Below are 24,135 nucleotides of genomic sequence, written 5' to 3'. Positions count from 1 at the left end.
GTTTTCTCAATGAGATCCCAAGGATAGAGCCTTATTGTATATTTTATTAGTTAGAATAATGCTAGCTGCTATAATCAATACATTCCAAATTTCATTAACTTAACCCAATGAAAGTTTATTCCTCACTTGTGCAGGAGTCTAACATTTCTGTTCCTGTTTTGTGTGTAGTTCACCCTCACAGAGTAGTTCAAGAATCCAGTCCTACAGTCTTGTAGCTTGGCATGCAAAAAGGCTTCAGAGCCAGATGAGGTGGAAAAGGGAGGGAAAAATATAACCCTGCTTCTTTAAAACCCTGGCTCAGAGCAATACACATCCTTTTCATGCACATACCACTAGAAAAATATAGACCATGGCCAGGTCACACAAGGAAAGTTGAAAAAATATAGTCCTTGATAGGGAAGCTTCTTGGCCCCTGCCCCCCCCACAGAATAACCCTACACTATAGAAGGGGAAATACTACTTCCTGGTAGACTCTGCCAATTCCCACATTCCCTACATATGCCTAGATCTCAAGGGAAAATGGAATTTGCCACCTCTCTCAAGAACTGTATTAGAGTCTTCTGATATATTATTTTACTTAATCTTTCTGAAAGCTCTATGAATTATTATCCTGACTTATCAGAAAAATAATTTGAGTCAAGGGAAGAGACATGACTAGTCCAAAGTGATATATCTGGTTGGTTTGAAAGAACATATTTTTCAATCTAGCACAGTCTGATTATAAAGCACACCCTCTATCCACTGAGCCAAAAGTGGATCATATTTGTGTTTCATGATTATGTTCTTCTGCCTAAAGCTGACAGTCTGGGAATGGACTCCTGATCCAATGGGCCAGTTATACTTTCTTCTCCCTTTAGATGTGTTTTGCTCTATTTGAACTGGATATGAAAGTCAACCTTTGGTGATAAGAGCCACAATACGACATCTGGAATTTTCCAGAGGCCATTTGCCTCATTCTGGAAACTATTATTTGTGTGTTTTTTTTAAGAACAGATTTATTGTTTTATAATTCACGTACCATGAATTTTGTATTTTAAAGTACACAATTCAGGGGTTTTGGGTAGATTCAGTGTTGTGCAACTATCATCACTGATTCTAGAATTTTTTTTATCACCCCAGAATGAAACCCTGTCCCTTTCTTTTCCTGTAAGCCACTAATATACCTTCTGCCTATGATTTAGACTATTCTAGACATTTCATATAAGTAGGATCATATGAGGAAGCCAATCTTTAGTACAAGTGACTAAAGGTGGCAAGAAGAGAGAAGATAAGAAATAGGCGGTGAGTATATATACACATATATATATGTATATATATAAACTATATATGTATGTAATATATATATTCTAAATAAATTTATATATAAAAAACTATACATATATATGTAATATATTCTTATAATACATATTATATATTCTTATAGTCTCCTCTATGATTTTGATGGATTCCTTTCTCACATTTAGGTCTTTCATCCATTTTGAGTCTATTTTTGTATATGGTGTAAGAAAATGGTCCAGTTTCATTCTTCTGCATTTGGTTATCCAATTTTCCTAGCACCATTTTTTGAAAAGACTTTTTTCCCATTGGATATTCCTTCCCACTTTGTCAAAGGTTAGTTGATCACAGAATTTAAGGTCTATTTCTGGGTTGTCTATTTTGTTCCATTAATCCATGTGTCTGTTTTTGTGCCGTACCATGCTGTCTTGATGATCACATCATCGAGTATGTAATATAGCTTTGAATATAGCTTGAATCAGATATTTCTATATTTATTCTCTGTTTTGCTAATCCTTTCACCTAAAGAATTTCACCTAGAGAAATTCTGTCTATGCTTTAAGATCAAACTCAAGTGCCACTTCATTTCTGAGGCTTTTGACCTTGCCACTACCTGAGGCAGAGTATAGTAATATGGTTATACTTTTGGGATAGTACTGAACACATCAATAGATTTCATGCATCATCCCTCATGAAATTATAGCTCCTCTGACAGTAGGCTAGAACTCAGCAGAGCATCTAGTAAATGATGGATGTCCAAGAATTTTTGTTCAATCTAATAAATGCATGAAGTAACATTGCCTGACACAGCAATAGTTCACAAATATTTGCTAAGTTCAATTAAATTAGGTTATCACAAAGTATATATAAATTAGTCAGTGCTGAAATTTTTTTTCATTGAAAAAAAAAAAAAAAAAAGAGGTCAGACTTCGAAAAATCAGAGAGAGACTTGCCCAAGGAAACATATGAAGAAAATGATAAACTTGAGTCCAACAAAGAAATGTACCTTCTGATTTCTAGTTTAATGCCTTCCATTTCAGCATACTACCTCAAAAATTTATAAAAAAGAAAAAGAGCTCAAATGAAAAAGAGAAATCTTTGAATCAGATAAATGGTTGATTGATATGGTACCTTCTTTGGGTCAATTATCATTAAATGAGGCCAGCTGGTTGCTTTAGAATTACCACTGCTTTCATAGCTTTTCCCTCTTCTCGCCCCCCTACCTTAAAGACTCTTAGAATAGGTGAGGTTGGGTATTTCTTATACAAAACCTCAAATCTTTGAGGAAAAATCCTGTTCTGGTTTCATGCTGGTCATTAAGTGGATGTTGTGACTTGACCAAAGGATGTAGCTTATCAGAATAGGTCAAGGACTAGAAACTACATCTCTATCCTCCCAAGATAGTGCTCTTTCTCTAGCTGACATGCAATAGCCATTGTAAGGTGATAGGTGAACCCATATAACTAAATGGCAGTCTTTTGCAAAAATTAAAGAAGAAATAGGTTAAAAAATGTAAATATAGTATTAAGGAAGGTACTTGTGATGAACACTGGATGTTATATATAAGTGATGAATCACTGAATTCTATCCCTGAAACTATTATTACACTATATATTAACTAACTGGAATTTAAATAAAAACTTGAAATGAAGAACATAGGTAGTTTCAGATGCAAGGAATTTTGCTTTTACTTTTTACCTCTATGGTTAGTAGAAATGCCTATAGTTATATCACTCTTACAATAATTTGTTTCAAGTTGGAAGCCTTCAGGTTTGATCAAGTTCACAGAAACTCTGGTCTATAGATTTCTGAAGTGGTTGAGGGCCAAATGCCTAACTTTGTCCAAAGTTCCAATACTTTGAAAAATACTACCTGATCTTGGCATTCATTTTCCATCATAAAGTTGATGTTTTTAACTTGAAATTTTTTTGTTAAATACCTTCACAGAATAAGCAAAGAATTTTCCCCACCAAGTTGCTTATAACTACAGTGTCTCATTAATCATCACCATTCTCTTGTTACAATGAGAAAGTGAAAAATATGGCTGATGACTAGCCAGAGGAAAGAAAATGAAAGCCTTCACAGATACCACTATGCATAGGTATTTCAATACAACTATATCTTTTAATCCACACACTACTATAAGATGAATATAATTATCCTCATTTAACTATGAAAAACTGAGGCTCACGGAACATAAATGACTTCTACTCTTCATACATCCAAAAAAATTAGAGACTAGGGACCTTTCTACTCTATTGCAATAAAAGCTTATTTTGTAATGTAAAACAAGGAACAACAACAAAAAAAAGAAAAACAAAGAATCCCACCATAATGAATCTATTCTTTAGAGTTATTCTCCAGTTGTAATATTCCAGTGTATTTCTAGCAGTGAACTTCTTGAACAATAATTCCTCACATTGTCTATCCTATGCCATTCATTCATTCAACCAATACCGAATGCCTTACTATGTGCCAGCACTCCAGGGAAAATAGTTTTTGAAAAATGAAAAGACAATATATGATGAAAGGGAAACTTTTGATGTGAATACAATCCAAGATGCTTTCAGAAATGCTAGGGGAAAACTGCATCCTAGCCCATTCCCTCTTAAAAATTCATGCCAGAATATTGATTCTGATAGAGCCCATATAATCACTGTTGACAAGACAAATCTGGTAGTAAAGCAAAATGAACCATATTTTAAAGACATCTGAAATGTCTAATAAATTTTTAGTATTAGAACAAAACATGCCTCAAACTTTATTAGTGATACTAACTTAGCAACTTATTGCCAAATGTCAACTGAAAATGCATTCACCCTTCATCCCTTCATCCCACTAACCATAATTTAACTGCCAGTAACAATAATAGCTACCAATCTATTCTAGTTTCCTATGCATCAGACATTGTTCTAAATGCTTAACTATATCACCTCCTAGAATTCCCACCAGTCTCAGAGATAAGTACTGTTGTTATCTCCATTTTAGAGATAACAGAGGGCTAAGCAAGTTACCTAAGATCACACATTGTCAAAAATTGAGGCAGTTTGGTTCCAGGATACTTTAAAACACTATACCACCCTATCTTTTGAAGGTATATTAAAATCTACTTTACAACAGACACTGTGCTAATTTAAAGGGAAATCACAATGAAGAAGACATGATTGCTATCTTCAGGGATCATCCATCCTGCAGAGAAGACAGAATCTACAAACCAGTACACACAATGTGACAAGTGTTACAACAGAGGAAATACAAGTAGGCTCCTGGAACATATATTGAGGAATAAATTGTTGCCAGACGAGATCTAGGAGAGGACAGGTGAGTGTTGTCAGTAATATGACAGCCTTCCACATAATATGAATGCAGGTAAATTAGATAACTAGACCTATGCTAAGGGCCAGCCTGTGAAATGTAGACAATATCAGTAAAAAAAGAAAATAAATAAAATAAAGCCACAGAGAGAGAGATACTATTGACAAATGATGGTGCATGTGGTTGCCTTAGCACTATTTATGGAAGAGTTGTGCTATGATATAGGGAACAGAAGGTGTGGGTGAGGGGGGTGCAGAGGAAAGAAACCTGCAGCTGTAGAACCAGAAGAATGGAAACAGAGTGAGAGGCAGATGGGAGTTAGCAATATGCCATCAAACAGAGTGAATCAGCAGAAAGACAGTCATTTTATCATTACATTTTTTAATGCTAAACTTCTGTTGGAACATTTCTTGTATGCTTTCTCAAATGATTCTTCACAGGACTTCTAGAAAACATTATTAGTGGAACAATAATAATTTTACATAGGATATATTTGTGTGTGTGTGTGTGTGTGTGTGTCTGTGTGTGTGTGTGTGTGATTTCTCCCATAATTTGCTTTATATTTTTAAAAGATTTAATCAAATTATTAGAGAGAGAGAGAGAGAGAATATGAGTTGGGGGAAGGGCACAGGGAAAGGGAGAAGCAGACTGCCCAGGGAAGAGAAACTGACACAGGGCTCCTTCCCAGGACCCTGGGATCATGACCTGAGTTGAAAAGACAGATGCTTAACCAACTGAGCAGCCATCCAATAATTTGCTTTAAACTAGAGCTACCATTTTGGAACTTCTTTCCAAGTTAATTGGTATTTCTTAATATAACTGAATTCTACAGTGGAATAATTGCAAAGAACCTCATGGCCAAATTCCCCTACTTTCATCATAATCATATTAACTTGTAATCAAATTAAAATATTTTTCATAAATAAAAAAAAGAAATCTGAAAGTTTGCAGAAAATCAGAAACTCTAAATAATGGTTTGTACAATATTATTATGGATTAGATTATGCCCCAGCAAACTGAAGTCCCATGTTGAAGTCTTAATCCCCAGTACCTCAGAATATTGCTATATTTAAAGATATGGATTTTAAAGAGGTGATTAAATTAAAATGAGTCTATTAGGGTAGGCCCTAATTCAATATGATGTCTTTATGTGAAGGGGATATTTAGACACAAAAAAACATGAAGATTGCATGTGCATAGAGGAAAGACCATTTGAGGACATAGTAAAAGATGGTCATCTACAAATCAAGAACAGAGGTGTTAGAAGATACCAACCCTGCTGGCTCTTCTGGCCTCCAGAACTGTGAGAAAATAAATTTGTGTTGTTTAAGCCACACAGTCTGTGGTATTTTGTTTTGGCAGCCTGAGCCAACTAACACAAGTATACTCGTATTCATACCATCCCTACTTCCCTTCCTCCCTCCAGTTTAAAAAGCACTTTCATGCATATTGCTGTATTTGAACTTCATAGCATCCTTGTTAAGAAGGTAAGATAATGACTAGCCTCACCACTTGGATAAAGCAACTGAGTTTTGAGTTTATAAATTACTCACATACTACTGGAAATAGCTAGAATAGTTTCAAAGCTAGTACCTTCTAAACATAACTATCTCCCAGCACTATAAATATATGTGGATTGGATGACATAAATATAAAAAAAAACAAAATAAGGATAATTAAATTGGCTAGCAAAATGAATAAAAATTAAAAAAACACAACAGCAACCATAGAAATCCAGTAAAATTAAACCCAAACCCTAAACCTTATTAATCTGAAATACTGACAATCTTATTTTGCCAGGGTCTTTTAGGTCCCACATTCTATCTTCAAAAGCAGGTGTAAAGGGATATGTACCGAAAGAGAAGGTACAAGAAAGTGACACATAAAGACCCTGAAGTTAGCTCTTCCAAGGACATACCAAATATACACTTAATTTATAGAGCAATTCCTCCTAAAAAACAATTGAGGACTGAATGAATAGTTTCTACCCAGCAAGGGAGAAAGACCACAGAGAACAGCAAGAGAGATGGAGACATGGTAACAACAGAAACCCCCACACCCAATACTGCAAATTTGATAGTGTAGAGAGGAATAGAATCTAAGTATCCTAGCCAGCCTACCACCCTGCTCCCTAGCTCACACCAGCCCAAGCTGTCCCAGCAAGGTGTCCTCAGCACTGCACATAATAGGACACGTCTGATCAGTGCTCATTACAGCTCCAGCCATTTCTAGCTATGGTGACACAGATGCAAAGCACCCCAGAGCACCAAGCCCATACTACCTCAGCTCCAGATGACTTGCTAGGGCACCCCTGATGCACAGAGCCCTGAGATTTCTTGGCCCATGCTCACTTTTGCACTGTACAATTCACTAGTGTGTCCCCAATGAAGAGTGCCCTGAGACAGTGCCCACCTCAGCTCCAACTGTCTCATAAGGGTACCCTCTATGTGGAGCACCCCAGGATAAAATGGCCTGTACCCTGCCTCAGTTCCAGTCATTATGCCAGGATACCCAGTGTACAGAGTGCTCTGGGACCCCCTGGCTTACATCCACTTCAGCTTTGGCTTTCCTGCCAGGGTGCTCCCTGTGCAAAGAAGCCCAGAAATTCCTTGGCCTATGCCAACTTCAGCTCTTGCCATCCCACCAGGAGATCCCCAACAGAGGGCCCTGGGACCCCTAGACCATGCCAGCCACAGCTCCAGACAGCCAGCAAAGGTGCCAGGTATATGTAGACTATACAAGGGATGAACATACATAAGAGCAGCCCTTCAAATTCAGGAGAAGTAGTTTTTCTGCCCAATTCATAGAAACACAGAAAGCCAAAAAAATGAGGAAACAAAGGTATATTTTTCCAGCTGAAAGAACAACATAAATAGAAATAGATAATGAAACTACTTAATGAAGAGCTAAAAGCAATGGTCATAGAGAAACTCACTGGACTGGAGACAAAGTGGATGAATTCAGGGAGAAATTCAACAAAGAGATAGGAAATACTAAAACAGATGAATCAGAGTTGAAAAATACAATACTGAAATGAAAAGTACGCTATAGGGAATCAACAGTAGATTAGAGGATGCAGAAGAACAGATCAGTGACCTGGAAAACAGAGTAATAGTAAGTACCCAAGCTGAACAGCAAAAAGAAAAAACAACAACAACAACAACAAAGCTGAGGACAGGTTAAAGGATATCTTGGGCATCATTTCTGGAGTCCCAAAAGAAGAGAGAAAGGGCCAGAAAATTATTTGAAGAAATAATATTTGAAAACTTGCCAAATGTGAGGATGGAAACAGATACCTAGGTTCAGGAATCACAGAGAGTTCCAAACAAGGTGAAACCAAACAGATTCACACCATGATACATCATAAAAATGTCAAAGATTAAAGATAAAGAGAGAATTTGAAAGGCAATGAAAGAAGCAAACAGTTACATACAAGGGAAACCCCATAGAGCTATTAGCTGATTTTTCAGCTGGAACTGAACAAGGTAGAAGAGAATGGTATGATATATTCAAAGTTCTGAAAGGGAAAAAAACAAAAACAAAAACTATAACCAAGAATACTCTACAGGTCATTATCCAGACTGAAGTACAGATAAAGAATCTCCAAGACAGCAAGAGTTAAAGAATTTATTGTCACTAAATCAGCCTTACATAAATGTTAAAGTGACCTCTGTAAGTGGGCAAACAAAGGCCACAATTAAAAGAAAGAAAACTATAAAGGAAAACAGTCCATAAATGAAGTAAACATACAGTAAAGGTAATAGAGCAATCAATTACAAAGCTAGTATGAAGGTTAAAAAACAAAAGCAGTAAGATCAATTATATCTAAAAAGTTCAAGGAAATCACACAAGAAAAGGATGTAAAATATGACAACATATACATAAACATGAAGAGATGAGTAAAAATGAAGTTCTTTCAGAATGTGTTTGAATTTAATATAGACTGCTATACACTTGGTATGTTATTTATGAATCTTATGGTATCGACAAACCAAAAATCTGTTAATAGATATTAATAAAGAGAAAGTCAAGCATCACACTGAAGAAAGTCATCAGCTATATGGAAAGAGAGCAAGAAAAGAAGGAACAGAGAAGCACTACAAAAAAACTAGACAACAATTTTTAAATGGCAATAAGTATACACATCAACACTTACTTTAAATGTAAATCTAAATGTTCCAATCAAAAGACAGAGGGTGATGGAATGGATGAAAAAAACAGGACTCATCTATATGTTGCCTACATGAGACTCACTTCAGACCTACATAGAGATACATAGAGACTGAAAATGAAGAGTTGGAAAAAAGATACATCATGCAAATGGAAGAGAAGAAAAAGCCAGAATGGCAACACTTATATCACCCAAACAGACTTCAAAACAAAGACTGTAAAAAGAGACAAGAAAGGGCATTACAAAATAATAAAGGAATCAATCCAACAATAAGATATAATAATTGTAAATATCTGTGCACCCAATATTGGAACATCTAAAAACATGAGGCAAATATTAACAACATATAGGAAGATAATGCCAGTAAAATAGTAATAGCAGGGGACTTTAATACCCGCCACTTATGTCAATAAATAGATCATTCAGGCAGAAAATCAATAAGGAAACAGTGTCTTTGAAAGACATATTAGACTAGATAGACCTAACAGATATATAGATAGATAGATAGATAGATACCTCTCTCTCTCTCTCTCTCTCTCTCTCTCTCTATATATATATATATATATATATATATATATATATATATAATGTTTCATCCAAAAATAGCAGGATACATTCTTTTCAAATGCACATGGAATACCCTCTAAGATCACATATTAGTCCACAAAATAAGTTTCAAAAATTTTTAAGAAGATTGAAATCATAGCAAGCATCTTTTCTCAGACCACAACTGCATGAAATTAGAAATCAATTTCAAGAGGGGCTCCTGGGTGGCTCAGTCAGTTAAGCATCTGCCTTTGGCTCAGGTCATGATCCCAGCCCTTAGTCCTGGGATCAAGCCCCACATTGGGCACCCTGTTCATCAGGGAGCCTGCTTCTCCCTCTCCTCCCTGCTCATGCTCTCTCCTGCTATCTCTGTCATTATCTCTGTCTCTCTCTCTCAAATACATAAATAAAATCTCAAAAAAAAAAAAATAGAAATCACTTACAAGAAAAAAAACTGGAAAAACAAACACAGAAACATGGAAGCTAAATAACATGCTACTAAGCAATCAATTGGTCAATGAAGAGTTCAACAAGAAAATTTAAAAAATACAAAGATATAAATGAAAATTAAAACATAATGGTACAAAATCTTTGGGACAGTGAGAAAGCAATTCTAAGAGGAAAATTTATAGAGCTATAAGCCTACCTCAAGAAACAAGAAAAATCCCAGATAAGTAACCTAACCTTACACATAATGGAGCTAGAAAAAAAAAAGAACAAAGTTCAAAGTTAGAAGAAAGGAAATAATAAAATCAGAGCCAAAATAAATGAAATAAAGATTAAAAAAATAAAAAGAACGAAAATAATCAATTAAACAGAAAGCTGGTTCTTTGACAAGTAAAACAAAATTAACTTTAGATAGACTAATTAAGATTAAAAAAAAAGAGTAGGACCCAAATAAAATCAGAAATGAAAGAGAAGAACTAACAGCAAACACCACAGAAATACAAAGGATTCTAAGAAACTACTATGAAAAATTATATGACTGCAAATTGGATAACCTAAAAGAAATGGATAAGATAGTAAAACACACTATCTTCCAAAAATGAGTAGGAAAGAAATAGAAAATCTGAATATACTGATTTCTAGTAATGAAATTGACTTGGTAATCAAAACTACCAACAATCAAAATCCAGAACAAGATGGCTTCACCAGGGAACTCTACACCAAACATTTAAAGCAGAGTTAATACCCATTCTCTTTAAACTATTCCAAAAAATATAAGAGGAAGAAAAGCTTTCAAATACATTCAATGAGGTCTACATTACCATTATACAGAAACCAGACGAAGATATTACAAAAAAAGAAAGCTACAGGCCAGTATCCCTGATGAACATAGATGTAGAAATCCTGTACAAAATCTTAGCACACCTAATTTAACAGTACTTTATAAAAATCATCCACCATAATCAAGAGGGATTTATTCAAGGGGCTGGAAGGATGGATCAATATTTCCAAATCAATCAACATAATCCACCACATTAACAAAATGAATGACAAAAATCATGACATCTCAATAAATGCAGAAAAAATTTTTAAAAAATTTAACATTCATTTACAATTAAAATGCTCAACAAACTGGGGTTAGAGAGAACATAATAAAGGCCATGTAGGACACTTGTTCTTAGCCAAAAGGCCAAGAAGCGAATATAAAGGCCATGTAGGACAAACCCACACCTAACATTATACTCACTGGTAAAAAGTGAGAGCTTTTTCTTTAAGATCACAAAGAAGAGAAAGATGTCACTCTCACTACTTTCATTCCACATAATACTGGAACTCCTAGTCACAACAACCAGATGAGAAAAAGAAATAAAAGTCACATCCCATTTGGTAAGGGAAAAGTTAAACTGTCACTATTTGCAGATAACATGATACTACATATACACATAGAAAACCCATCAAAAAAACTATTACAAGTAATAAATGAACTCAGTAACATTGCAGGATACAAAATTAACATACAGAAAACTGTTGTGTTTTTATAAACTAATAATGAAATAGCAGAAAGAGAAATTTTAAAATACTATTTGTAATTGAACCAAGAGAAAAATATCTAGGAAGAAATGAACCAAGGAGATAAAATACCTGTATTCTGAGAACTGTAAAACATTGATGAAAGAAATTGAAGATGACACACATAAATGGAAACAAAGGCACAATCTCATGGATCAGAAGAATTAGTATTGTTAAAATGCCCATACTACCCAAAACAATCTATAGATTCAATGTGGTCCCCATCAAAATACCAATAGTGTTTTTATAGAACTTGAACAATCTTACAATTTGTATGTAACCACAAAATACTATCAACGGCCAAAGTAATCTTGAGAAAGAACAAAACTGGAGTTATCACAATCCCTGATTTGAAGACATACTACCAAGTAAAAATAACATAGATCAATGAGACAGAATAGAAAGCCTGGAAATAATTTCATGCTGATATGGTTAATTAATCTAGGACAAAGGAGGCAAGAATATCATTAGGGAAATGACAGTCTTTTCAATAAATGGTGCTGGGAAAACTGGACAACTACATACAAAAGAATGAAACTGGACCACATTCTTACACCATATACAAAAATAAACTCAAATTAGATTAAAGACCTATATATAACATCTGAAAGCATAAAACTGATAGAAGAAAACATAGGCAGTAATCTCTGACATTGGCCTTAGAATCATTTTTTCTAGACAGGTCACCTCAAACAAGGGAAACAAAAACAAAAATAAACTTTTGGAAATATACCAAAATAAAAAGATTTCTGAAGGAAATCATCAACAAAATAAAGGTGACCTACTGAATAAGAGAAGATAATTGCAAGTGATATATTCAATAAGGGGTTAATATCCAAAATATATTTTAAAAAACTCATACAACACCAAAGGAAAAAAAAAGAATAAGCAGAGGCCATGAATAGACATTTTTCCAAAGAAGAAATCGATGGCCAACAGACACATGAAAAGATGCTCAACACTACTAATTGTCAGGGAAATGCAAATCAAAAGCACAATGATATATCACCTTACACTTGTCATAATGGCTAGAATCAAAAAGACAAGAAATAACAAGTGTTGCTAAAGGTGTAGAGAAAAAGGCATCCTTGTAAACTGTTAGTAAGAATATGAATTGGAATAGTCACTGTGGAAAACAGTATGGCGTTTCCTCCAAAAATTAAAAAATAGGAATATTATTACTATACAATCCAGTAATTCCAGTGCTAGATATATACCCAAATAAAAAGAGAACACTAAAAAAAAAAAAAGAAAGAAAAAAAAAAGATAGATGCACCCTTATGTTTTCTGTAGTATTATTTATAATAGCCAAGTTATAGAAGCCACCCAAGTTCCCACCCATCAATAGATGAATAGATAAAGAAGGTGTCACTCACACACACACACACACACACACACACACACACACACACACACACAGAGGAGTATTACTCAGCCATAAAAAGAATGAGATGTTTGCCATTTGTGACAGCTTGGTTAGACCTAGAGGATATTTTGCTCAGTGAAATAAGCCATGCAGAGAAAGACAAATACCATATGATTCCACTTATATGAGGAATCTAAAACAAAACAAAACAAATCAGCAAAGAGTGAAAAGCAGACCCATAACTGATGGTTACCAGAGGTGAGAGAGTGGGGAATGGGCAAAATGACTGAAGAGAAATGGAGCATATAAGCTTCCAGCTAGGGAATGAATAAATTACAAAAATGAAAGATACAGCATAGAAAATAAGTCATTGGTATTACAATAGCATTATATGGTAACAGATAGTAGCTATGCTTGTGGTGAGCATAGCATACCATATAGAGTTGCCAAATCACTGTGGACACCTCAACGTAATGTAATATTGTCAACTATACTTCAATTTTTTAAAATAAAATTGAAAAATGAAATAATAAGCAAGTGTAAAGAGTAATTCCTACTCGTTAGGCAGACCTAGTAACATATTTTTGTGGCTCCTAACTGTCACATGTTTTGTTTTGGCCGCCAGTCTTGAGAAGTCTCTGAAATACCATGGCTCCTTTACACTGGGGAGATGTGGTCCTTCCTGGATCGTATGTGTGTAGTTTCAGTGTCCCTTTGATAATTTCAAAGATCAATTTCTTCACCAGGAGGGTTGGCCTTTCCTCTTTGGGAAAGGAGATGGTGTCTGTATGTGCCAAGCACTGTGATTCTTATTGCAGATGACAAGACAGCCACATACTAGGTCACTCACGAGACTCCATCTTTAATGCTTCTAACTGTGAACATGAAGCTTGCCTCCTGTACATAAATCCATGATGAAAAAGACCATATGCTGTTATATATCAACATAAATTTCCCAAACAAATGTTCATATCTTAGCAGACACAAGGCTTCTGTTCCCCCATCCACAGTAGGGAAATAATATTTTTATGCAGGCATACGGTAATAAGACCTAGTTACCTTCAAATTCTTACACTTGTAGTTCACTGCCAACTGTTTCCTGCTCCACCACCAACAGGTGCTCTAACATAAACCATTTGGATGAGGAGACATGCACCTAAAACGCTGTGAGCTGGTGATCCTGAAAAGCAACTCTTCTCTTAGAAGTAACAGCTTCTCATAAATATCCAAGCCCTTTAATGATATGCTGAAAAGGTTGTGACAAAAGACCCCTGTCCATGGTGAATTATGTAAAACAGCAAATAGCTTCAAACACAGTTTTTTGTTCAGCACAGTCTCAAGTTAGGAGCTAACAGCTTTTATTATCATCCTAACTAGATGATATTCGATCAGGGATTGAGGATCAAGGACTCTCATACCTTGCAGGTACAAGACATATAAAGTATGTCTTGGTTTTATATGCAGAAAGTACCTTTATATATATGTAAATGCTCTTTTTAGAAAATTTTTATTTATTTGTTTGGTTTTTTTTTTGGGGGGGGAGGGGCATCATGGAGAAGGTAAGAGAGAATCCCAAGCCGAACTGCACTGAGCACCGAGCCCAATGCAGGGCTCCATCTCACAGCCCTGAGATCACAACCTGAGCAGAAACCAAGAATCAGATGCTCAAACAACTGATGTGCCCAGGCACCTCTATGTGTAAATGTTCTAAAAGGAGTCTATCTGGCATTTTTGGGGGGCAGAATGGAGTTTAATTTTTTAAATTGTATATCCTTTGTATATGCATTACTTTTTTATTATTTTTATTAACATATAATGTATTATTTGCCCAAGGGGTACATGTCTATGAATCGTCAGGTTTCACAGCATTCACCATATCACATACCCTCCCCAATGTCCATAACCCAACCACCTCTCCATACCCCCCCACCAGCAACCCTCAGTTTGTTTTGTGAGATTAAGAGTCTCTTATGGTTTGTCTTCCTCCTGATCCCATCTAGTTTCACTTTTTCCTTCCCAAATGATCAAGATGTCAGCCTTATTCTACATAAAACTGTACTTGAGAAAATGGCTTATTCTTAGGACAACATGAGGGTGGGAGGAAAAAAGGCATAAGACCACTTTCCAGTATTTATTAGGGAAGGAATTCTTATTTTATGGGCTGAAACAAGAAAAAGGAGAACAAAAAATATTGTTTCCTATAATTTCTGATTTTTGTTTCCTCATTTCATTCATCTTAACATTCCAGCCCATGTCAATACCCAGTGGACTATCTCCTTGGAAGCAGAGGCCTGCAGGTTAGCTCTACAACAATGATCTTAGAGTAGTTCCTTCACCAAAAGCAACATCTGCTCCTGCGATGATGATGGGCAATGCAGCTTTTACCCCCAGAAGCAGAGCTGACCACTGTGGTTGTTCTCTAAGTGGTAACATTCACATGACAATGTATGTGCCCCAACCTATGTAGCCTATGCATCAGCCTTCCAGGCAGAAGCATCATGGATGGGAATCAGCATAGGTGCCTATTTTTATTGACTAAAGGCCACATTGCACCCCAGGCTGGAACTTTATTCCTTATTCTGAGACCCATTTCAAATTATTACTGAGGCACATTATCTAATATGGGTGTGCCAGAAGTTATAAGTCCAAATGATGGCAACACAGAAATACATAAATTAATATAGTGCCTATAATACAAAATGTCTCCCAATTTGGACAAGATGGATATGAAGTCCAACAAGGAGTGAAAAGTAATTCCAAAAATTAAATCACCATTTTAATTAAAGTTCAGAAGACTTGAAGTCCAAATGTTTCCTCTCCTAAATTAATTTTCCTTTTTAGCCTCAATCAATCATTGTCTCTTCAGTAGCTGCAGGTTCTGAGGCTTTGATGTTAAAAGCCTCACCTTTTAGAATAAAGCATCAATAAGGTCCAAAAGACTGTTTAGGTACCAGAACAGCATCTAAAAATTTTTAAATCTCACATGCAAATCCTCAGTCCCAAAACAGTTATCTCAAACAAAATGATGTTGACAGATAGGTGCATAGTACATTTTTAAAAAAGATTTATTTATTTATTTGAGAGTGAGTGAGTGAGCATGCATGCATGAGCAGGGTGAGGGGCAGAGGCAGATGGAAAAAGAATCCTCAAGGACCCCTTGCTGACTGTGGAGCCCAGTGCATGGTTCAATCTCAAGATGCTGAGATCATAACCAGCCAAAATCAAGAGTTGATACTAAACCGAATGAGCCACCCAGGTGCCCCAGCGTGTAGTATGGGTTTTCTTTTCTTTTTTTTTAAGATTTTATCTATTTATTTGAGAGAGGAAGAGTGAAAGAGAGAATGAGGAGGGAGAGTGGCAGAGGGGAGGGAGAAGCAGACTCCCCACCAAGCGGGAAGCCACATGTGGGGCTCAATCCCAGGGCTCTGGGATCATGACCTGAGCTGAAGGCAAATGCTTAACCAACTGAGCCACCCAGGTGCCGCCACAGTACATTTGACTTATTTACTTTTAAGATTTTATTTATTTATTTGACAGACAGAGATCACAAGTAAGCCACAGAGAGGCAGACAGAGAGAGGAGGAAGCAGGCTCCCCGCTGAGCAGAGAGCCCAATGCGGGGCTCGATCCCAGGACCCTGAGATCATGACTGGAGCTGAAGGCAGAGGCTTTAACCCACTGAGCCACCCTGGCACCCCCCCCCAACAGTACATTTTAAAACCACGTTACTGACATCTTTCCCTTTGAGATCAGGAACTCAACAAGGATGCCTACTCTTGCCACTCTTGTTCAACATAGTACTAGAAGGCCTAGCAACAGCAATCAGACAACAAAGAGAAATAAAAGGTATTCAAATTGGCAAAGAAGAAGTCAAACTCTCTCTCTTCACAGATGACATGATACTTTATATGGAAAACTCAAAAAACTCCACCCCCAAACTACTAGGACTCATACAGCAATTCATAATGTGGCAGGATACAAAATCAATGTATAGACATCAGTTGCTTTCTTGTACACTAAAATGAAAATAAAGAAAGGGACATTAGAGAATCGATTCCATTTACTATAGCACCAGGAACCATAAGATACCTGGGAATAAACCTAACCAAAGAGATAAAGAATCTGTACTCGAGAAACTACAGAACACTCATGAAAGAAATCGGAGACACAGAAAGATGGAAGACCATTCCATGCTCATGGATCAGAAGAATAAACATTGTTAAAATGTCTATACTGCCTAGAGCAATCTATACTTTCAATGCTATCCCGATCAAAATTCCAGCAGCATTTTTCAAAGAGCTGGAACAAACAATCCTAAAATTTGTATGGAACCAGAAGAAACCCCACATTGCTAAGGAAATGCTGAAAAAGAAAAACAAAACTGGGGGCATCATGTTGCCTGATTTTAAGTTTTACTATAAAGCTATGATCACCAAGACAGCATGGTACTGGCACAAAAACAGATACATAGACCAGTAGAACAAAGTAGAGAGCCCAGATATGGACCCTCAACTCTATGGTCAAATAATCTTCAAAAAGGTAGGAAAAAATATACAGTGGAAAAAAGATACTCTCTTCAATAAATGGTGCTGGGAAAATTGGATAGCTATGTAGAGAAGAATGAAACTGGACCATTCTCTTACACCATACACAAAGATAAACTCAAAATGGATAAAAGACCTCAGTGTGAGACAGGAATCTATCAAAATCCTAGAGGAGGACATAGGAAGTAACCTCTTCGACATCGGTCACAGCAACTTCTTTCAAGATGTGTCCCCAAAGGCAAAGGAAGCAAAAGCAAAAATGAACATTTGGGACTTCACCAAGATCAAAAGCTTCTGCAGAGCAAAGGAAACAGTCAACCGAACAAAGAGGCAACCCACAGAATGGGAGAAGATATCCGAAAATGACACTACAGACAAAGGGCTGATATCCAAGATCTATAAAGAACTCCTCAAACTCAACACACACAAAACAGATAATCATGTCAAAAAATGGACAGAAGACATGAACAGACACTTCTTCAAAGAAGACATACAAATGGCTAACAAGCACATGAGAAAATGTTCATCATCTTTAGCCATTAGCGAGATTCAATTCAAAACCACATTGAGATACCACCTTACACCAGTTAGAATGGCCACAATCAACAAGACAGTAAGCAACAAGTGTTGGAGAGAATGTGGAGAAAGGGGAACCCTCTTACACTGTTTGTGGGAATGCAAGTTGGTGCAGCCACTTTGGAAAACAGTGTGGAGATTCCTTAAGAAATTAAAAATAGAGCTACCCTGCAATTTCTCTACTGGGTGTTTACCCCAAAGATACAGATGTAGTGAAAAGAAGGGCCATCTTTACCCCAATGTTCTTAGCAGCAATGGCCATGGTCATCAAACTGTGGAAAGAATCAAGATGCCCTTCAACAGACGAATGGATAAGGAAGATGTGGTCCATATACACAATGGAGTATTATGCTTCCATCAGAAAGGATGATTACCCAACCTTTGTATCAACATTGTGGGACTGGAAGAAATTATGCTGAATGAAATAAGTCAAGCAAAGAAAGACAAGTATCATGGTTTCAGTTACTCGTGGAGCATAAGGAATAACACAGAGGACATTGGGAGATGGAGAGGAGAAGTGAGCTGGGGGAAATTGGAGGGGAAGATGAACCATGAGAGACTGTGGACTCTGAGAAACAAACTGAGGGTTTTGGAGGGAATGGGGAGTTGGGTGAGCCTGGTGGTGGGTATTATGGAGGGTATGTATTGCATGAACACTGTGTGTGGTGCATTAACATTGAATGCTGGAACACTGAAAAGAAATAAATTAAAATAAAATGAAATAAAAAATAAAACCACATTATTATCAACAAAGACCACAGCAGACATTTGGTTTCTTTGCAGGGTTGACAGGAAATGGCATTTAGCCTGTGAAGAGTAGAAGTGAGGGAACTGAAAAAGACAGACAGAGAGGGGTTTTATTTTTATAGTATAAAACAAAATAAAAACTGCTCTTAAGATATAGATCTAAACTTACAGAAACTTCATGTCCTAGGTAATATCAAAATGGTTAATAAGATGTAGAATTAAAAATGTTGGTAGAATTGAATTTCAGACAACTTGAATGATTCCCTGGCTGATTGATTTTCTTGAACTCAGTAATGCTTAAAGAAAGTGTTATCACACATTAGATACTGTTTAATAATCCCCTCAATAAGCCTTCATTGGTATGTATCTCTATATCGATAATTTCCTCATACCATTAGGATCAAGTTCAAAAGTCTTAACATTATTAACTTTATGAATAGTTAAATCCTTAAAGTTGAGAATCCTGACATGGTCACTGACTCTCCAGGCTTGTACACCTTTCATTATCTCTACTCTTCAAATGGGCTATGCTCCCTACCAGGTCTTTTAACATGTCTCTGAATTATTATGTGCTAGGCATTTTGACAACCGCCTTTTACCAATGAGGAAACAGGCTAAGAGAATCGAGTCACAGCCCCAAATCACTCAGCCAGCAAGAAAAGTTGTGAGAATTTGCAAGCAAAGTTAGAATGAACTGAAAGCCCATTCTTTTTTTTTTTTTATTGTTTGTCTTTGTGTGTTTTTTTTTTTTTTTTAATGAAGATATAATATATTCTTTGTTCCAGGGTACAGGTCTGTGATTCATCAGTCTTACACAATTCACAGAATTCACCATAGCACATACCCTCCCCAATGTCCATCACCCTACCCTCTCACCCCCCTCTCCTCCAGCAACGCTCTGTTTGTTTCCTGAGATTAAAAGTTTCTTATGGTTTGTCTCCCTCTCTGCTTTCCTTTTGTTTCATTTTTTCCTCCATTCCCCTATGATCCTCTGTCTTGTTTCTCAAATTCCTCACATCAGTGAGATCATATGATAATTGTCCCTCTCTGATTGACTTATTTCACTTAGCACAATACCCTCTAGTTCCATCCACTAAGTTGCAAATGGCAAGACTTATTTTGTTTGATGGCTGCATAATATTCTGTTGTATATACCACATCTTCTTTATCCATTCATCTGTTGATGGACATCTAGGCTCTTTCCATAGTTTAGCTATTGTGGACATTACAGATATAAATATTCTGGTACAACTGCCCCTTCAGATCACTACATTTGAATCTTTATGGTAAATACCCAGTAGTTCCATTGCTGTGTCATAGGGTATCTCCATTTTCAACTTTTTGAAAAACCTGCACACTGTTTTCCAGAGTGACTGCACCAGCTTGCATTCTCACCAACAGTGTAGAAGGGTTCCCCTTTCTTTGATCCTTGACAATACCTGTCATTTCCTGACTTGTTAATTTTAGCCATCCTGACTGGTCTGAGGTGGTATCTCACTGGGTTTTTTTTATTATTTTTTTTTAATTTTTTATAAACATATAATGTATTTTTAGCCCCAGGGGTATAGTCTGTGAATCGCCAGGTTTACACACTTCACAGCACTCACCATAGCACATACCCTCCCCAATGTCCATAACCCCACCACCCTCTCCCGACCCCCCTCGCCAACCAACCCTCAGTGTATTTTGTGAGATTAAGAGTTCTTATGGTTTGTCTCCCTCCCAATCCCATCTTGTTTCATTTATTCTTTTTCTACCCCCCAAACCCCCCACGTTGCATCTCCACTTCCTCATATCAGGGAGATCATATGATAGTTGACTTATTTCACTAAGCATAATACCCTCTAGTTTCATCCATGTCATCACAAAATGGCAAGATTTCATTTCTTTTGATGGCTGCATAGTATTCCATTGTATATATATACCACTCTTCTTTATCCATTCATCTGTTGATGGACATCTTGGTTCTTTACATAGTTTGGCTATTGTGGACATTGGGGCTATAAACATTTGGGTGCATGTGCCCCTTCAGATCACTACATTTGTATCTTTAGGGTAAATACCCAGTAGTGCAATTGCTGGGTCATAGGGTAGCTCTATTTTCAATTTTTTGAGGAACCTCCATGCTGTTATCCAGAGTGGTTGCACCAGCTTGCATTCCCACCAACAGTGTAGGAGGGTTCCCCTTTCTCCACATCCTCGCCAGCATCTGTCATTTCCTGATTTGTTAATTTTAGCCATTCTGACTGGTGTTAGGTGGTATCTCATTGTGGTTTTGATTTGTATTTCCCTGATGCTGAGTGATGTGGAGCATTTTTTTATGTGTCTGTTGGCCATCTGGAGTTCTTCTTTGCAGAAATGTCTGTTCATGTCCTCTGCCCATTTCTTGATTGGATTATTTGTTCTTTGGGTGTTGAGTTTGCTAAGCTCTTTATAGATTTTGGACACTAGCCCTTTATCTGATATGTCATTTGCAAATATCTTCTCCCATTCTGTCAGTTGTCTTTTGGTTTTGTCAACTGTTTCCTTTGCTTGCAAAAGCTTTTGATCTTGATGAAATCCCAACAGTTCATTTTTGCCCTTGCTTCCCTTGCATTTGGCGATGTCCCTCACTGGGTTTTGATTTGTATTTCTCTGATGCTGAGTGATGTGGAGCACTTTTTCATGTGTCTGTTGGCCATCTTGATGTCTTCTTTAAAGAAATGTCTGTTTGTGTCTTCTACCCATTTCTTGATTGGATTTTCAAGCTCTATTACAAAGCTGTCATCATCAAGACAGTATGGTACTGGCACAGAAACAGACACATCGATCAATGGAACAGAATAGAGAGCCCAGAAATAAACCCTCAACTCTATGGTCAACATATTTGACAAAGCAGGAAAGAATGTCCAATGGAAAAAAGACAGCCTCTTCAACAAATGGTGTTGGGAAAATTGGACAGCCACATGCAGAAGAATGAAACTGGACCATTTCCTTATACCACACACAAAAATAGACACAAAATGGATGAAAGACCTCAATGTGACACAGGAATCCATCAAAATCCTTGAGGAGAACATAGGCAGCAACCTCTTTGACCTCAGCCACAGCAACTTCTTCCTAGAAACATCACCAAAGGCAAATGAACTATTGGGACTTCATCAAGATCAAAAGCTTTTGCACAGCAAATGAAACAGTCAATGAAAACAGAAAACAACTGACAGAATGGGAGAAGATATTCACAAGTGACATATCAGATAAAGGGCTAGTGTCCAAAATCTATAAAGAACTGATCAAACTCAACACCCAAAGGCCAAGCCCATTCTTTTAACTATTTGATTACCATGTAGTAACCTCTAATAGCTGAGGCTTGAAACCTAAAGTTCTGCTCTCTCTAGAATTTAACTATGCCTTCCAGGTCATAAACTATACATGTTGATTATATATAATTATAGTTAGTGCTTTATGTCTAGAATGGAGAGTAGTGCATTTCAATTTATGGCAATACAGAAAAATAGATAACTTGAAAACACCATCACTAAAGAATACTTCCATCCTCCCTTGAGCAAGGATGCTTTAAGTTGCTTAGTCAGGCAATACTTGTAGAAGGAATTGGAGTAGGGTTAAACAGGATAAAAACAATCTTAACACAAAATGTTTTTGTGTGCTTTCCAATAATACAGACCTAGAAGCTTTTTCAAACTTTCCAGGTAATCTATTAGAAAATGGTATATATAACCATTTATATATAAATTTATGCATGTGTATGGGTGTGTGCATGTATAACTCACCTTGAAAGCAAAGTCTTTTTGTTAAGCATTGAGATGCCAGTTCTCGGATTTTGTTAATTTGAAAAGTGCCTCCTGTGCACCTTCACAATTTGCATACCATTTCCCAGATTCGCTCCTGCATTTTCAAATTCTAGCACGTGTAAAATATACAGGATGTTTAGTAAAGGTCAATAGATGGTACTAGGAAAATATTTAAAAGAAAAATGTATTGCCTCTATCTGCTTGTTAGAGTAATATACAATGTTCCACTTTACATCCTTGAGTGAGAGAGTCATGTGGGTCAGTCTACACATTGGCTGGTGAGTGTATTATTCCTGCCAAATCATCCAGTTGAGATGGGAGCATTAATTTATTTGAGCAGACATGTATCTATGTGACTTTAACAAAACAGCCATATGCTGCTCCAATAAGTAATGTAACAAAGAAAGCACAATTAATGCAGAACCTACCCTAGAATTTTTTAAAAGGACCATGAAGTATGTTCTCTAACCTGATCTTTCGGTGGCATTTCATGTGTTCTGATGACCTTCTACACCCGTGTAGTACAAAGTATATTGTCCCAAGTAAGAGTAAATTCTGTGATGTTTTGTGTTAGCCTTGGATTTCCTTCCTCTCTTTAATGGATTTTGACTAGGGGTTTTAGGGCAGAGATATAGTTCCTTACACATAGATTTCTTTCTTCTACCCAAAACCTTGTGGGGAGATGTTTGTCATGACCTTTGAAGATCTTACTGAGGTCACTATGGTCCCAAAGCTAAGCCTCAGCTTTGTAAGTCTGCTTTTCTCAGAGTTGATGACATTATTTTTGTAAATTAAAATGTACTCTACTATAAATGTAATATCTACAGAACATTCAGAAATTTTTAAAAGTAGGAAGATGGAAAAGTCTTAATTGGGCTACCCTCAAATTACTACTGCTAATGTTTTTGAACCTTCATTACTGTAATGATTGTATATATATTTTTTCAATATCATATTGTAATGAATATATTATAATCTTTTTCTGTTAGTATATTTCTACACTATTATGAACTCTCAAACAAAAAATTTAATGGCTACAATGGAGGAGAATACCATAATCTACATATTTTCAGAGGGTTGGATTATTTTCAATATTTTACTATGGTAATATACATACAAAATAGTACTTAGAGATACCTGCTGTTATTGTTTGTGTATTTTTCCAGAAATGTCTATTACTTTAGAAACATATATGTATGAGTATGTATTTAATACAGATGGGCTCATGATAACCATATTCTTCACTTTGTTATTTTTTTTAAAGTATAAAGGAACATTATAATTTTCACAGGTAGTATATTTTGAAGGTAGTAACAAGTGTTGGAGAGGATGTGGAGAAAGGGGAACCCTCTTACACTGTTTGTGGGAATGCAAGTTGGTGCAGCCACTTTGGAAAACAGTGTGGAGATTCCTTAAGAAATTAAAAATAGAGCTACCCTATGACCCTGCAATTGTACTACTGGGTATTTATCCCAAAGATACAGATGTAGTGAAAAGAAAGGCCATCTGTACCCCAATGTTCATAGCAGCAATGGCCACGGTCACCAAACTGTGGAAAGAACCAAGATGCCCTTCAATGGACGAATGGATAAGGAAGATGTGGTCCATATACACTATGGAGTATTATGCCTCCATCAGAAAGGATGAATACCCAACTTTTGTAACAACATGGACGGGACTGGAAGAGATTATGCTGAGTGAAATACGTCAAGCAGAGAGAGACAAGTATCATGGTTTCAGTTACTCGTGGAGCATAAGGAATAACACAGAGGACATTGGGAGATGGAGA

Source organism: Lutra lutra, chromosome 4 (assembly GCF_902655055.1).
Source record: "Lutra lutra chromosome 4, mLutLut1.2, whole genome shotgun sequence".
NCBI lineage: Eukaryota > Metazoa > Chordata > Mammalia > Carnivora > Mustelidae > Lutra > Lutra lutra.
This window is presented reverse-complemented; position numbering follows the sequence as displayed.